The 16,103-nt window shown below is 33.7% G+C and overlaps 1 pseudogene; it reads left to right on the top strand.

Annotated features, from left to right (window-relative positions):
• Window positions 1-711: 711 nt before the first annotated feature.
• LOC144249323 (small ribosomal subunit protein uS2-like) lies at window positions 712-11,657 on the top strand (annotated as a pseudogene).
• Window positions 11,658-16,103: the final 4,446 nt, after the last annotated feature.

The raw sequence follows: 16,103 nt of genomic DNA, 5'->3' as shown, positions 1-16,103 counted from the left end.
TTTTGCTGACTCTTTCCCTTCAGCAGTTAAAATGTTACCTTATGAAAGTCTTTAGCAAACCCCGTGCCCCATTCGAATTAGTGCTTTCTCCTCTCTCATTTTAGTCTTGTGATGAAGTTATCCTTAATCATTGTCTGCAATTTTATATTTTTCTTCATTTCTTCTCAATCTACTGCCAACCAACTCTGTAGATGTCATCTGTACAATCTGTTGTAGTAACATCGATAATCTTCATTGTTTTGTCTAATGTGAAGACTTTAATTTATATAATACTTGGCCTAGCGTCAGCAGTGGCTCCTCTGGCTTTCCCAACAGGCTGCATATTTTCTTCCATCCTAATGGTCCATTCTTCTTAGCCTTCTTCTTGGGTGATTAGTTTTTTGTCTGTACTTAAATCAGGTGTTCCCAAGGTTCTGAATTTATGATGTTCAGAACAAATTAGTTTCCATCTGTGGGTTTATGTGTGAGATTTAATAGTGTCTTTGGCATACTCTCAAAATGGCTTTATCAAACTGCATTGAATTTACTTTGACATTTGTGAGTTTCCTCTATTGCAAGATGAAATTTTTGAGGAGTGACATTATATGGTATGGAACATTTAATTAATTCAGTATTGGGAACATGATAGAGTTTAATAAATATTTATTTAATTATTAAATGAGGACCCTGATGCAATCAGATTTTGATGACCAGACATTGTCTCTACTAAGCATGGGTACGACTTCTGCATCTAAAATAAAATTTTACTCCCTTCTTCCTTTTTGCAAACTTCTGCTACTATCTGATAAACACATCTACTATCCAAATCAATTCAACAAATATATTTGGAATGAGCACAGTGTATATATATATATATATATATATATATATATATATATATATATATATATATAAACTTGACATTTATGAGCTTCTATTTTATTTGTAAATAATAGGCTCAATAATGTAAAAATTTAGCTGAAACATGTAAAGTTTATATAATGGATTCACAGTAACAAAATAGATGGAAGAGAGAGTGGTATTCTATATCAGTGTTTCTTAATACAATTGTAATGTAAACCGAATGCACAAAGACACCTTTTCATTGCTGTAACCAAAATATCTAACAAGAATAACTTAGAAGAAGAAAGATTTATTTTGGCTAATGGCTTCAGAGGTTTGAATCCATGATCATCCTTTTCATGGGGTGAAGCAAAACATGTTGGTGGAAAGACATGGTAGAATAAAGGTGTTCAGCTCTGAACATCAGGGAAACAGAGAAAAACGGTTCAAATGGGGAGAGAAGATAAAACATTTTATACCTATGATATATCATAATTCAGACTCTAAATTTATATTACAAATATACTCTATATAGAAATCATAAGATGTAGAGTTAAAATAGTAGGAGCATCTGAATTTAAATATTTTCCAAATTTATGTCAATTTTCTAAAAAGTGAGCCAAGCATGAAAAAAATACTCTTTATTGCAAAAGCTGTATTCTATTGATAAATCTTGTTTCCTTTTCAGCATAATTTGTTTGAAACAGAAGCATATCCTTTTGAAAACTACATATGCTCAAATCACACAACTTCTCTTATTCTTTTATCAGCTTGGTGTTACATGCATTAACTTCAAAGGGATATATGCATGAAATTCAAAGAAATGAGCAACTGAAACTTTTATCAATACCAATATCTACAAAGTACAGAATTTTTTTGCAGCCATAGTGTACGATTTTGTGGATTACGATAAAAATTCTTTGAATATTGATTCACACTAGACAAATGCATAGAATCCTATCTGTAATATGTATGTTATTGTTGGATCTGAAATGTCCCCCAAAAGCTCATGTGTTGAAGGCTTTCTTTCCAACGTCGTAATGTTCAGAGATGTGATTTTTGGGATGTGATTGTATCATAGGGCTCTGATCCCATGAATAGATTAATCCATTTAGGGATTCATAGTTTAGTAAGATTTGGAAATGATGTTTTGTATAAAATTAATCTTCTTTTTTCTCTATTTTTCTGGCCCCACCTGCTCCTGTCTGATGGTCTGCCTCGACACAGACCTAAAAGTAATACAACCATCTGGCCATGGAAGGGAATCTCTGAAATCATAAGCCAAACAATCTTTCCCGCTTTAAGTTCATTTTCTCAAGCATTTGCCACAACAACAGAAACCTAGCTAACACAACATAGTTTCAGTTTTAACAGTGTTTTTTTGTGGGTCCCATACTGGGGATTGAACTCGGGACACTCAACCACTAAGCCACACTCCCCAGCCATACTTTATATTTTGTATTTAGAGATAGGGTCTCTCTGAATTGGTTAGTACCTTGCTTTGCTGAAGCTGGCATTGATCTTGTTATCCTTCTGCCTCAACCTCCCAAGCCTCTGGGATTACAGGCATGCACCACCATAACTGGCTCAACAGTGTTTTTTATATTTCAGTATTTGTTGGGCTCAGATGAGTCACAGTTAATTCCATTTTTGGGTGTGTAAATTCATATTCTCTCAGTGATACAAAGTGCAGTATCAGACAGTGAGCTGAAAAATCCGTCAGAACTGGAACATACTCTTTAAATCCAGATTTGGGTTGGGTGGTCTGGGACTAGAGTTTTAACCTAGAGGTGCTTTACCTCTGAGCTATATCCCCAGTCTTTCTTTGTTTCTTTTTAAAATCATGTGAAAGAGGTCTTGCTAAGTTTCAAAGGCTGGTTTTGGACTTGTGATCCTCCTGTTTCAGCCTCCAGAGTCACTGGGTGTGTACCACCATGCCATATTTCAGCTATCAGAAAGTTGTAGTTGGCATATATAAATTATTTGAAAATGATGTATGTTACAAATAAAATTTTATAGTCCAAAAATGGGCATTTCTTTGAAAATTTGGAAGGCCTTAAAAGGATGTAACCGAACCATTAATTGATCAGTATGTATTGTCTTTTACAACTCATCTAAAGGTAAAATATAAAGATTTTTAAATCTTGAATTATTTGATCACTGATAGTACTAGAAATATTTTGCATTATGTGGGTAGTTGGTGACAATTTAACATCTTTCAATTTGTATAAAATATAGTTTTTCCTTTCACTAATAGTTTTCTAATGAAATTTTCATAACTGATATAATTTGGCTATTTCTCCACAAAACCATAATACTTTTTTTATTTTAAATGAACATATGAAGCCAGCTGTTTGCATGAACAATTAAAAAACTGAAATCATGCACACAATTGCTAGAAAAGTCTGAAATATTGCCTTAAGAAGGCCTCATATAGTATGGATTATTTATTTGATTATTTATCTTAGTCTGTGGTTTACTTTTGCTGAAGTCTTTGACTTTTTTCTTGCTCTAAAGTACAAGCTTGATCAGCTTACCCAACCTCTCTCCATTACCCCTGTTATGGTTTGAATCTGGAATTTCCCAAAAAAACTTTTGTTGAAAACATCATCCACAGGGGTAAGCAAGGTTCAGAAGTAGGGCTTTTAGGACATGAGTGCATTATGAGAACTGTAACCTCATCAATGATCAATCAGAAGAAATTATTAATCAATGGATTAATTTAATGAATTAAAATTTGAATGGACTGCTTAGTGGCAACTCTAAGTAGGTGGGGCATGCTGAATAACAAACCCATACCTAGGTAACTGAGTATATCTGGTCGAGATTCTTTTCTCTTTCTACTTTCATCTATTTGGTGCCTAGAGGCTTTCCTTCACTATGCCCTTCCATGGTGATATTCTGCCTCATCTTGGGCCTAGAGCAATGGAGGATGCTGCCCATGGACTGAACCACTGAAACCATGAGTCCAAAATAAATTTTTCTTCGGCTGGGGATGTGGCTCAAGCGGTAGCTTGCTCGCCTGGCATGCGTGCGGCCCGGGTTCGATCCTCAGCACCACATACAAACAAAGATGTTGTGTCTGCCGAAAACTAAAAAAAAAAAAAATTAAAATTCTCTCTCTCTCTCTCTTTAAAAAAAATATAACTTTTTCCTTCTCTAAGTTGTTTTTGTTAAGTATTCAGAAAAATGATTAGCACAACTCCATTATTTCCCATCAGTTGTGTCAATTCAACAAAAAAAGTTAATTTTTATTCCTTAAGATGATTTGTTTCCTTAAGATGATTTCTTTGGATGTTAACATATAATTTTTATAGTTTAACTTTTAGGGGACGTATATATTTCCAACTTATATTCACATTTCTAACTTCATGAGAGAAGCCACAGTGTAATTCTCCAAAGGACTGACAAAAGGCCAATTAAAAAAAGAAGACATATGCTGGAAATTTAACATTTTTCTGCAAGTGCTGAATCTACAAAATGAATGTATGGGACTCAAGAAGTCAAGAAGTATTTGAAGATATCTGGAGACCTAACCATTGTCTTCGGTTTATATATATCCCTTAAAATCTGAAATGTTTTCAGAGTGAGAGGCATTTTGAAGAGTCATTCTCAGGATTTTAGCTTCAGATACAAGAATATGGAAAAATGATTAGAAATTATTCCTGTTTCCCAGGACTACCATAAAGAGTTGAAACAAAAAAAAACAATAACAGAACATGTTCTAAAGTGTGAATGCCTAATGAGCCTTATTTATGATTAAAGAATACATTTAAATAAAATTAATCTTCAGAACGTATTCAGCATTTCAGATATTAAGTCACTGAAGTTATTAACTTTTATTAAGAGCATAGTGTTAAAAACTAGAGCTTCTTTTCTACTGTTTTTCTGCTCCAGTATGACTTTACAATTAATAAGTGACACTTTGAAAAGAGTATCCCTTTTAAAACCCCAAAGTATATATTGAATCATTGTTAGTAGGATAATAATTGCATTATTATTGTTATAAGATAAATAGTCTCTTTATGTACTGGATATTAAGAAATGTTAACCATATTTCCATATACTTTTTAATGGAATATTACATTAGCAAAGTTAATCACCGTGGCTTCTTGACCTACCAATTTTTAGACTGTTTTCTATAACATCAATGTTTTGTTTCCAAGTTATTTTACTGAAGCAGGCAGGACATCTAACTGAATATATTGCTTGGCTGAAACAGCCTGGACTTTAATTCTGTAACAGTCCTGTTACATTACCATCTTTCAGGAGGCCTGTCACTAAGCCATGGCAGTAGGAAAGAGGAGCAGGAAAGGAACATTGATGAGGGCAGTTGCATTCTGGTGATTTCCCAAGAGAAGACAAACACCAATCTACTGGAGGACTTTGGCTGCCAGCAGGTAAAATCAGGACATTGCCTTTATTTCCAGCATATTAGGGATGTTTCAATTCTGCCTTTCTCAGCTGGATGGAGAACATGCTGACAGACCCTGACCTTTCATCAGTGGAATCAGGAAATTTGAAGGTTATTTTACAGCTCCTAGCAACAAATTCGTAAGCCTTACAATTTCTAAGAACTCAGTATGTGGCCTCCTGTTTTCAGAAGAGTGAAATTCTATTTGTTTGTTGCAATTTCACAAAAAATAATATTCATGTTATGACATCTGTTGTATTTTTATTTTCCTTTTAAATGGAGATGATTAAACTTTTTTTTTTCCAGAAGAAATATTTTCCTATCTTTGTGGTGTGTGTTGGCCCATTTTATAGGACATAAGAAAGGAATAATCTATCACCTCCTGATACAAACTGGTTTCTCTGATTTGTGCATAGATAACCACTGGGTCTTATCATTCTGGCTGGTTTCCTGTCACACTGTTCAGCCATGAGTGTTGTACCCACCATGCACACTGAAGTTGTTACCTGTATTCATCATGTGTTTTCACAGTTGCATGGTTTCACCCACGATGTTCCTCTTCTTGGAATATTGTCATTCTTCTCTGCCTGCTCCAATTGACCACACCTGGATTTCTCCAGGACTTTCTCTTTAAATGCTGTAAATCTGATACTTTGGACTGTTTCTTCTTTGTGCTCTCATATCACCTAGTATAGTTGGTTATTTTAGTACTTTCTACTTAAAGCGTAAGGCCAATTTATTTCATATGCAGTAAAAAATTCTTACCTTTTTGTCTCCTATGCTTAACATAGTTACTGAGATGCACTAGACTTTTTGTTAATTATTTAAATAAATGCTTTAATGGTCCTTTGCTACATAACGATTTTAAAAGAAGAGATTAACTTTTGTAGCCCTTTCTTCTTAAAGCAAACCCCATTTCACAATTTTAATGCTGAATCTTTCCCATACAAAGTGTTCATTATAGAGAAGACCTGTATATTTATATTTCCATATGAATAATACATCATGTAATTCTTAGACACTTACTTTAACTTATTCAAATCTTCAACTATATACAAATATTTTAAGTAAGTATAATGCTGCAGACTATTTGTTCATGGATACCACATTTTCATTGTCTCTCACTCATATATTCCACTTTTCAAGAATATCTCCTTATTCCTTTTTACCTCTTTTACCCAATTACTTCCATTGGCAAAAGCTTGAATTTGGTTAAACCCGACTTTGCTAACTCAATTCAATCCATTGGTCTGATAGATCCATCACTTAATCTAAAATTGTACACTCTTCCTTCTGTTGTGGAGGATCCCCTCCCTGTTTAAACTTTGCTGCTTGATTTTCCGAGAACATGGAAACATGGTATTTCCCATGTATTTCCCCACTCTACATCTTCTCCTACTATAGGATTTCTTTTCTTTCCTTTAGAGCATGATTTCCTCAGATGTTTTCTATACTCACAAATCTGCATTATTATTTTTTTTCATACTCTTAAACCTTCTTTGGTCTAGCTTTCTCATATTCCATCTACATAACCTGCCCTGGTCAAGGTCACCAGTGACTTCCTTATTGTCAATCACCACAAGTAATTCTCAGTGCTCATCTTAGATTTCTTTATAATTAACCAGCAGAAGAATTTGACAGAACTGATTTCAACCTCTTCTTTAGGTAATCTCTTCATTTGACTTTCATAACACCTCACCTCTGCTTTCCAAGAGTAGGTGTTTGCTCCAGGCACAGTCAAAAAGCTATAGATTATTGTTTGTAGAGAAGTTAAAAATGAAAATACAAGTTACTAAAATGCTGTTTGTATTTTATCATTTGCCAGCAATACTTCTTCCAAAAATAAAAAGATAATTTGTCACACTGATTTTTAATTACTATAAATCCTATAGAATTTTTTTTAAAGAGAGAGAATTTTTTTTTAATATTTATTTTTTAGTTTTCGGCGGACACAACATCTTTGTTTGTATGTGGTGCTGAGGATCGAACCTGGGCCGCATGCATGCCAGGCGAGCAAACTACCACTTGAGCTACATCCCCAGCCCAACTCCTATAGAATTTTACAAATTTATTTTGAAGAAACTCCCCGCTAGAAGCTTTATTTCTTGGAATAAGTTTGTGACAACTCAAAATGGTTCGAGCTCCACTTTCTAGAGTGGTTTGTACTTCCAGCCTCTGGGGATATTGCTTTTAAACAAGAGACTCAAATCAGAGTGATGCACCAGTGACTGTAAAGATTTAGAAATATATTATTATGAGTCACTTCAATTATGTCATTTTATGTAAAATGTGGAGTGTGTGTGTGTGTGTGAGGGGGTATGTGTGTATGTAGAATACAAAACAGTGAAATAAAGAGCACTTTATAATGTATAATGGGTTTGTTTGTGACATATCAGTTTTATATCTACCAAAAATGAACAATATCTTTAATATTGGAATTTAGTCCATTTGTCTTCAAAAAATTGTAAAAATAAAGAATGAAGTAAGAAAACAGAAACTGCCATAGTATTATAAATGATTGTGATGGATCCATATATCTAGCCTTTTTAAACATCAGATTGTTAAAAATATACTATTTTATTAAATATGTGCTACACAATTTTTATTTGCTTTTTAAAATTTATACTGGTTGACTCAAAAAACAGAAATTCATTGTCTTATAGTGATGGAAGCTGGAAGGCCAAAGTCAAGGTTTTGGAAGGGTTTGTGCATATGATGGCTGTGAGCACAGTCTGTTCCAGGCCTCTCCTGTTGGCTTGTATATGACAGTTCTCTCCTTATGACACCCAGTGACTCTTCAGATTATCCTCTCTTTTTAATCTATCTCTGTGTTCAAATTTCTACTTTATATAAGGATGCCATTTATATTGAATTAAGACCCACATTAATGAATTTGTTTTAAATGTATTACATATGCATAGATAATATATATTATACATAATATATATATATTATATATAATATATATATAATATATATAACCAATCTGTAAATAAAGCCACAATCTGAAAAAATGGAATATATATACATATATATGAATATATGTATATGTATATGAATATATACACATATGTATATATATGTATTAATAACAAAATTTAATTCATTCATAGATATATATTATACATTCAGTAAAATAAAAATTTAATAGTCTCTGAATAAAATGTCTGTACATTGGTTTTATTTATTTCACTTTATCATTTGTACTGAAAATAATTTTATTGTATAAAGGAGTAGATATTAAAAATATCTACTCTATGCGTCAAATATACTGGGTAGGTTTATTATACCTTCATCTTCTACTTTTGCACCTAAAACTCACTTCACACAGCTTGGTCACATATTTTTAAATATCTTGGTACATAAACCTTCCAAATTTATATTTTTTGGTCCAGCTTACCCCTTATACACTTGTTTCACAATTACAATGGCCTTGTACTGTATCAGTTGTATTTCTGACAGATGATACAGAACTGACATGCTCAAAACTGAACTCCCAATTGTTCCCTACCAAACGTTATTTTCTCTCAGTTTGATTCATTCAGCATATCACAACACCGTACTTCCAGCTACTCAGGCCACTTTACAGAATAACAAGTGGCTCTTTTACTCACCTATACCATATGAGAACTAGGAAAATCCTAATACCTCTATCTCCAAAACATATTTGGAATATGACCACCTAATGTTCATATTAACTGTTGAGATCTTGGCCCAAGTCACAACCATCTCTTTCCTGTGTGAATGTTTCCTTGAATTTATATGATTTATTCTTTTACCTTACCGGCCTAACCTCAAAAAAAGCAGTCAAAGTCCTCTGGAAACAATAAGATAAATGTGAATTTTCCTTCTCAAAGATCCTGTGGATTCTCATTTTACTGACTAAAGGCCATTCCCTTGAAGCAGCAATGGCTTAGGGGGTCCTGGAATTCCTAGTTCTCATGGCTTCCCTCTCAGATCCTAACCACCATCACTGTTACACCTCTGTATAGAACTTTGCTGGCCCTTGGGCACATTAGACATAATTCCTTAGGAATTTTGCCCATGATATTTAATCATTCACATGGTTTTTCTCAAGATGTTCAAGTGTTTTCCTTCCCGTCTCATAGTTTCTGTGACTGATTTGTTTTAAAAGTCTTTTTTTTAAAAAAATGTAATATTTCCTTTCAGCTTTATTGCCTGAAGAGTGACCTGTTTTAGTTTTCTACTATATTTACAGCACTTAGTCCCTATGTATTTTATATGCTAATTTGCCTTGTTATAACCAAACAGCTACACCAAACCCCAGTGAATAGAAATTTCAGGAATATTTTTTTGTTTTGCTTATTATTTTGCCTGTGAGGATTTAGATGACACATGTACACGTTCAGTACACATTATGAATAGAAAATTTTAAGAAATGACTTTAGAAACAAAAAAAATTTTAAATAGGACTTGGATTATCACAATAAAGGACAATGGTTTTAAAGTAACAAAATCTACAACAATAAAGATACCTAAGCTATTAGTGAATTAACTTTCCATAAGTAATAGTTTGATAAATGTGTCCTAAGTCAAAAGTTCTTCCCCAAATAATGATTCAAGGATTCTCCTTCTACACAATGTGAATCAGTTATTTCCACACACATTGTACAAAATCTTCCTGAGTAATCTCTCTGTAAGAACATTCTGGGTACCTTTTCAAGGGCTTAGCTTGCATTGGTTTGCTACCCTACTATTCATGTTCCATGGGCTAGCACTCATTTAGAGCAGTAGTTAGAAGAGGGTATGGATTTAATAAAGAAATAATATTTCTATCAGGTCAAATAATAAACACGATAAAATAAACATAGGGTAACTATATAAAATTGAAAATCAAATCTTGCACATTAGAGTGAGGTGTACTATGGATACATAATTATAGAACTGTTTTAAGAAGTAAGCTTTTAAAATCATTTTCAGTTTAAAATATAAAGCTGTGGCTATTTTGCTTATTCTATGTAATATACAAGGAGTGATTCATGTGTCAATCTTGGCCAACCAAATATCTGAATTGTTGCATTCTGTGTTGTTTTATGTTTACCTGGCAGGAAGATTCTTGAAAGTAATGTTGTCTTGTGTTCTCGCAGCTGTTCTTAATAATCTGAGCATCTGGTTTTGTAAATTGCTTGCAAGGAAAATTTTACAGACTGAAACTCACCCTGAAGAACACAATAGACACCTACAGAAAGGTCTTGCTTTCAGGGAAGCAGCATTAAAGCACCTTTCCGTGCTACCCAGAAAAGGGTCTATAGGTGGTTGTTCTTGATTTCCATGGTAACATCAAGGGAACTGTCACAATGTCTGAAGTCCTTGAGGTTCTACAAATGAAGGAGGAGTATATGTCCTCAATTCCCTGTAGTGGGAACCCATTTCAATAGCTGCAACCTGATTTCCAGATGGAACAATATATCTACAAAAGAAAAAGTGATGACACTTGCACCATAAATTTGAAGAGGACCTGAGAGAAGCTTTTCCTGCCTTGTTGCTATTGAAAACCATGCTGAGGTCTCTTTCATAGCTTCCAGGAATACTGGCCAGTCGGTTGCACTGAAGTTTGCTACTGCCACTGGACCCACTCCTATTGCTGGATCCTTCCCTCCTGGAATCTTCAACAACCAGATTCAGGCAGTCTTCCAGAGCTCCATTTTCTGAGGGTTACTGATCCCAGGGTTGTCCTTGAACCCTCTTACATTTCCTCTATCTGTTATTGCTCTTTTTAACCCAGATTCTCCTCTGTGCTATGTTGACATTGCAATTCCTTGGAACAGCAAGGGAGATCACTCTGTGGGTCTGATGTGGGGGATGCTGGTCTGAGAAATTCTGTGCGTGTACATCAATATCTCCTGTGAACATCCATGGGAGGTCATGTCTGATCTCTATTTCCACAGAGATTGAAAAGGAAGAGCAAGCTACTGCTAAAAAATCTGTGAACAGGAAGGAATTTCAGGGATCTGGGGATGTGGCTTAAGCGGTAGCGCACTCGCCTGGCATGCATGGGGCGCTGGGTTTGATCCTCAGCACCACATAAAAATAAAATAAAGATGTTGTTTCCACCGAAAACTAAAAAATAAATATTAAAAAAATTCTCTCTCTCTCTCTCTCTCTCTCTCTCTCTCCTTTTAAAAAAGAAGGAATTTTAGGGTGAATGGATTGTTCCAGCTCCTGAGTTCACTGCTCCTAAACCTGAAGGTTGCAGACTGCCCGAAGGCATATGGGTTCCCCTGTGCCTCTCCAGAAGTTCCCTACTGAGGACTTGGGCACTAGTTCACCACCAAAGGCTGATCTGAACTCCCATTGCTCAGGACACTGCATGGTTCAGATAACTGAACCAATACCAAGTCATCTTGAACTGTTCTTCTGCACACACTTAACCAAAATTGAAATAAGTTATGGAAAATAACAACCAGTTTTAGAAGAACTGCATCGTGTCTTAATTTGGGGAAAATAATTAATTTTCAGTTTTCTAAGTATTTTGGTGATTATTCAGACACACTATGCCTACATTTACCAAAAGAGGTTCCACAGAGCAGTAGTTATGTGACATGATCAATGAGGAAAATGTTTCCTCTGCCAACAAATTTTTTAGAAAATACTTAACTTTGTAGTTTCCTCAGAGAAGCATGAAAACAAAAATACAGTCAGGTAATTAAGATACCCTTTACTTCCCTTGGTTTAAGTGAAATGCATACCCTCTTACTCTGTGTTAACAATGAAACTATTTTCTTATCATCTCAATACATATTGTAATTAGTTTTCCAGGGATGCCATAACAAATGGCATGGCTTAGAGGAACAGAAATGCATTTTCTCAGAGTCCTGAAGGCTAGAAATCTGACATCAAGATATTGGCAGGCCTGTGTTCCATCCGAAACCTGTAGAGATAGGATCCTTCTTTACATCTTCCAGCTTTTGAACCCAAATAGCCCTTGGTTTGTGGCATCATAATTCTAATTTCCATCTGCTTTCTTATGTGCTTGAATGTCCCCTTTTGGATAAAAGGACATCAGTCATTTTGGTTAATGGTCAACCTAATTTCTTCCATTTTTTCTGATTTACCTCTATAAAGATCATGTTTCCAAACAAACAAGTTCTGAGGGACTATGGTCAGGAATTGAACATCTCTATTTAAGTGAGGACAAAAAGTAATACATAACATCTGTTTGCATAGTTTCTGAAGAGTAAAATTTGGGATACTATGTTACATAATTGCATCTTTTAACTACCTACAGTGGAAGTGTGTGTGATATATGCAAGTTTTACATTTTTCTAAAGTTACAGAAACATCAGAGCTAAATACCAATAGCTCATGTTAATCATTGCTCCAGCAACATGATTCATCCAATCTATCCTCACGTATATATACTCAAATGCCAGTAATATTATTAATAACAACTCATAACTTAAAATTTGTGAACAGATTATCAATGTAAGTATTCATTTTATATTATTACTTGCACAATCTTAGTAATACCATTGAAAATATACACAACTTACTTTATTTCGCACTTCATCTTGAATTAAAGTCACCATTTATTATCTATTTATTCAAGAAAATTATTTTAAAATCTAATGTTCTTTTGATTTCTGTTTTAAACCTCTGTTTTCTTAAATCAACTCCCTCTTGTAGAAGAAATTTAAAATATGTTAATATTATACACACACATACACATTCACATATCACTCAATTTATATGCTTCAAGTTAATCACTTAATTTACACCTGGAAAAGTAGTAATACTGTGAATTTATCTTGGTACTAACTACAAGATGAGTATATATATATGAATATATAATTTTTTCCCCTAAATTAAATGGGCTTTATCAAAAGTCATTTTTGATTTAACACCATACTTCTCAGTTGGAGATATAAAAATAAAGTACATTTTTTCTGTGCCTTTCTCTGTGAAATCTTATGATTTTGTAAAGATACATTTTGTGACACTGTAATTATTTTAAGATCCAGTACAAGTGTTGTTGGTTATAGTTGGGAAACCAAGTTTGCTACACACAAACAATACTAAACACAGTTTTGTATAAATGGTGTAATAATACTTTTTGTACAGTGGCAAGGCAATTTAAAGATAAGACTTAAGCTCAAAAAACAAGCTGAAAAGAAAGGAAGGTGAATTGAATTGTAGTACATAGAGTTTGCTTCCTACTCATACAAAAAGAAAACAAAACAAATTTGTCAACTTTTCAGATCAAACCATTGTTTCATGTTCCATGATATAAATAGAATATCTGGATTATTTTCTCTGATTTTGTAAAACAACACACTTAAATCCCCTCATAAATTAACATAACATAGTTTCTATTCTTTATGAACTAAATATTTTTCCTACTATACACAAAATTTCTAGCTACCTATTTATTTGGGAGTTACCCATGTACTCTCTTCAATTTAATCAACTACCTAAAATGTGGTGACATTTTAAAATTATTTTAGTATTGATTTTAACTATTTATTTAAACTAAGTTATTCTGCCAATCTGGGAACCAAACTGTGACCACCACTTTCAAACAAACCAGATACTTCTACATAGTCTAGTCGTTTGTAATATAAAGGTAAATTTAGTGATTCATTATTTAGATGGCTTTATATATGATATTAACAAGGAAACCCCAAACTGGTCACCAGTTTTGGGTTTCCTTGTTAATATCACCTTCTTTCAATCTCAATTGTGGCCCTTTTTGGAAGTATATGAGGTTCTTGAATATCATGAAGATTTGTATGGATCTAGGTGTAATAGCATATGCCTGTAAGCCCAGTTACTTGGGAGGCTGAGGCAGGAGGATCACAAATCTAAGCACAGCCTCAGTAATTTAGCAGACTCTGTCTCTGAATTTACAATAAAGAATTGTGGGGTTGAATCTCCATAATATAGTGCCCTGGTTCAATTCCCAATACCAAACAAACAAAAACTACCACAAAAAAAAAAGAACAAAAACAAACAAGAACATTAAACATTATATGGAGATTTCAGGAAATAGTGTCAATCTTTGATATTGTCTGATATACAGGATGTAGTAGCTAAAATAAATTAAAAAATTAAAAAATAATAAAAAGAAGTTCATAGATAAATTCACTGAAGGAAATACAGTTGCAGAGAAAAAGATGTTGAAGATACAGAAAAGGTAAAAAAAAATCAGCTAAAATAAACAGAAAATAAACAGAATTTAGTGGGAAATGGAGGTGATACACTTCATAAGAAAAAGGAAATAAATAAATACAAATAGGTATATTTAATAGATAATTATAGGGTTGCCAGTCATTAGACTGAGGTTTTTTTCCTACCCAGTTTCACTGGTCTATGTTCTATAGGAGATAATGTCAGTTGTTGAAAGTGAATGATCTGAAAGGATGGTAGGATATTTAAGAACAAGCAGGTTTTATATAGCAAATTTGCATACCAGGAAATAAAATTAACCCAAGTCAAATAAAATTAGAGCTATTGAGTCCATTTGAAATTGAATATTGCATTTAATTTTACTTGCAGCTGTCCGACTTGCCAACTGTAAGTATGGAGAAACTGAAAGTTTATGTAAATCCAAGTCTGGAAACACAAAAGAAAAGAGGATGAAAGAACTTTGCAAAGTTTGAAGGAGAGTGATTAATAGAAGAATACAGCATTGATGGTTATGTAAGGAAAGATGTGAACACAGGAGTAGTCCTAATAAGGTTGAACAAAATAGAAGTATCATAAGATAGTGAGAGTGGTTGAAGTTCAAACGAAGAAGTGTGAAGAGCAGGAAGGACAGGGAATTGTGGTCACAGAAGAGGGAATAAGGTTTTAACATTAAAACAAAACAAATAACCAAACAAACCCTACACCACACAATGCAGAGATTTGATCCTAAAACTTACTCTAATAATAATTAGGATATGGAAAGGGATGGTCTTTCTTAATTCTCATAATTTTTAAATTTTTTTTAGAATTGTGTCTTCCACACTGGATAAAGCGATGTCTAAGCAATGAACTTATGTGGGAAATGTTATTTGTAGAACTAAAAAAAAAAAAAAGAAGAAGAAGAAGCTTGTACTGTTCCCACGCAGACACTTTCTTAGAGAATTCTTTTCCTTAACCTATGAGGAAGAATGCCTCTATTTATACTGTGTCCTAAGACACAAAGCTTGTTCCAGGCACCACTGCAACACAAGAATCCCACTCGTTCTATTTTCTCTTTTCCTGGTTTTTGAAGTATAATGCTTAATGAGTCAATTGTTACTGAAAAGGAAGGGCCCACTTGTCTAAATGAGGAACATATAATAAACTCAGGGTTGTGCAAGGAAGTCTTGACTATTGTCAGGTTTAGTCAGTTTCATTGTATCTTCCCCACCCATTATTTTTATACTTGTATACTAATATATATTCAAGCTCTTAGTCCATTCTACAAATTCCTTAATTTCTATATAGCCCATTGATTGCATATTTATTTTGCCTTTTAAGTGTTATTTACACCATTCAGTTTGCTCCTTAACTCTATGTTTTCTTGAGTAGCTAATAAACTTTACCATGTGTATGCCCTTTTTCCTCAGTGTGCCTTATTATTCATGAAGATAAAAGATCCCTATTTATTTTTATTTCTCCCATCAGAGATGAAATTTATTAATAAATGGTTTTGTAGAATTTGTTGGACTTCTCAATTGGAGTGAATGGTGGGATGGGGGATATATAGGGCAGCATAGCTGCATATTAAGTGGTTACCCCATTCATTCACCGTCCTTTTATAATCTCCTGGGTTATTCTTGAAGTCTGGTAGATTATATATCTGAACTGATGTGCTATGAAGAGAATAAAGAGGAATTCATTATGCTTTCAAGATAGCTCATAGTATTAAAAATGGTTA

This window comes from Urocitellus parryii, chromosome 11 (assembly GCF_045843805.1).
Source record: "Urocitellus parryii isolate mUroPar1 chromosome 11, mUroPar1.hap1, whole genome shotgun sequence".
In the NCBI taxonomy this organism is placed as follows: domain Eukaryota; kingdom Metazoa; phylum Chordata; class Mammalia; order Rodentia; family Sciuridae; genus Urocitellus; species Urocitellus parryii.
This window is presented reverse-complemented; position numbering and strand designations above follow the sequence as displayed.